This window comes from Delphinapterus leucas, chromosome 16 (genome assembly GCF_059928025.1).
Source record: "Delphinapterus leucas isolate spDelLeu-1000000601 "Yukka" chromosome 16, BTC_Dleu_Yukka2, whole genome shotgun sequence".
NCBI lineage: Eukaryota > Metazoa > Chordata > Mammalia > Artiodactyla > Monodontidae > Delphinapterus > Delphinapterus leucas.
Genome location: NC_143144.1, coordinates 4,679,055 through 4,681,598, shown reverse-complemented (window position 1 = coordinate 4,681,598; position 2,544 = coordinate 4,679,055).

Here is a 2,544-nt window from a genome sequence, read left to right as displayed (position 1 = left end):
GAGTTATTTTGTATTTTGTTTTTTATTAAAATGTAGTTTCAAAAAACAAAAAGTGTTGGCATCTCTTTTAAACTGAGGACAGGCGGGGGTGTGGGCTGTTCTGGGGACACAGCTCAGCTTTCTGCAAGGTGGCAGCCAGTTACGTAGCCCGGACTCCCCGGGGAGCTGCTCTCCTGTCTCTTGTATTCTGTCCAGCTTGCTTCAAATCATTCCTCTTTGCATTCACGTGGATTATTGATAGCATACAGTACTTTTTATATATCCAAACTTGCCAGTGGCTCGCCAGAGACAACATACATTTTTCTCTCTAGAGTTTTTTGGTGAGATCCTACTTCAGTTTTCTTTAAAGACCCCATTGTAAAATCTCTAAGGGGCATAAGGACGGTGTCATTTAATTAACTCAGACCATTTATTGAACCATTCCAGATAAAGGACTCATTCAAAGATTTAAATGATGCAAGAATTTTTTAAATGTACTTTAAAACATAATTTTCTGGCAAGGACACCAAGATGTATCACGAAATTAAATGGGAAGACTAGAATTCTAGGGCAAAAAAAATTTTTTACTTGAGCCTAAGATCCTAATTAACAGGAAATGTTTCTTATTCATAAAAATCCATATATTTGAGATATTGTAAGAAAGAATATTTGGCGGCATACCCAGGCAGCATCACCTTTCACGTGGTCTGCTGGTAGAGCCTAGAATTCAAGCACGTTCTCATCCGTAATAAGTGAGCTCTTAAGTTGGATTGTGTGGTGTATTGCTAGAAACAATGAAATGCCTAAATTGGGCTGAATCTTTCTCAGAAGTGAAAGGACCACCGATTTTCGGTTTCATTTTTGTGTTTTAATGCAGAACTTCTCTAATTAAACACAGAAGTGCATTAGGTTGGTCGGCCATCACACTACCAATCACATATACACTTTGTGATTTCAGTTCAGGCTCTCAGTGATCTGCATAGTTGGCCTTTTGTGAACTAATCTTAATGTGGGATACAGTTAAATTACCCCACACTACTTCCCCCAAATCTTAGAAATATTATAAGGGTGTGTATGTGTCCTTATGTCCACAACGGTGCATGAGAACATGGTCACACTCTTCAGGTCGCTTTCTTGTACTGCTTTATTTTATCTTCAGAGCAATCCTGTGAGGCAGACAGGACTAGAGATATTACCATTTTGTAGGTGAAATACCTAAAATACCCAGAAAAGCTGTAGTATCTGTACCCAGCACGGAATAGTCAACATGTCTCAAGTGTGTTATGTAGACGATCTATGTTCCAAACCCTCAAGTTCTAGCTAGAGGGTATAGTCCTGAAGATAGAAGAACTTATTTTTTAAAAACTCTCCAAAAAGGAAATAGTATAAATAAGTTATTTAACAAGCATATGTATATAGCGCTTACTCTCTACCAGAAACTGCTCCAAGGGTTTTATGAAAAGTAACTTATCTCCATAACAACGCTGTGGGTTAAGTGCTGTTTTTAATCCCCATTTTACAGGCGAGGAATCTGAGGCACTGATGGATTAAGTCACTTGCCAAGCGTCATCAATTACAGCTAGTAACTGATGAAGCCAGAGTTTGAAGTGGGCAGCCTGGCTCAGGGTCCATGCTTCATCCATGCTGTTGTCTCCCTTCATTCCCACAGAACCAGGTAAAGAGTGACCTGAGGTCTCTAGTAACAGTGTTCCTGGCAGTAGTTACAAGACTCATGCTTCCCTTTGCCAGATAAATCAGTAGAAACAGCAGGATCAGGAACTGCTAGTAAGAAAAAACTTAATATATAGCTAAAAGAAACCGCAGAATATTCACTTATTTTGAAGCACAATGGTAAATCTCTGCAATGTGTTTAAGGTGGGGGACGGGGGAACAGCTGAAATTTCTTTGACAGGCTCAGAAAATCTGACTGTAATTTAGCAATATAGACTAGCCAAAAGAGAGAAAATTAGGATAAAGGAAAGTAATGTAAGACATAAAACAGGAACCAATTTAAAGCTTTTATGTTCAAGATCCAGCTTCTAAGGATATCCATGATTCCTAGTTTTTCATTTTATTCCCGTATTTAAAATGTCTTGGTTGTATTAAAAAAAAAAAAAAAGACCTGTTGCATATGTAGGCTTCTGGTTTTGCTGTCGCCCAGATTGGTATTAAGTACATGGGTTAAAAGATTAGTCTGTACTTCAACTTGTCTTTCAGTTGCATGTTTTAGAGAAGTGTCCATTATATCTATGCCCGGCCCACACCAAAACTTCATATTATTGTCACCTGCATAGTAGCCAAGTGACTCAAACTGCTTTGCGGGGAGCAGAAACTCTTCACTGAGGAGCTTAAGGAATGCAAATGTTCCCTGTCAATTTCACACGTTGAAGGACACTTAAATACTCTCCTATGATTGACTGAAATTCAAAAACAATTTTTTAATGTAAATATGCGAGTGTCTGTTACAATCAGATATCATGTTAGTGGGTGGAAATACAGTGGTAAGCAAAACTGACACAGTCTCTGGCTTGACTTTAGAGAGGGAGGCAGATATTGATCAAATGA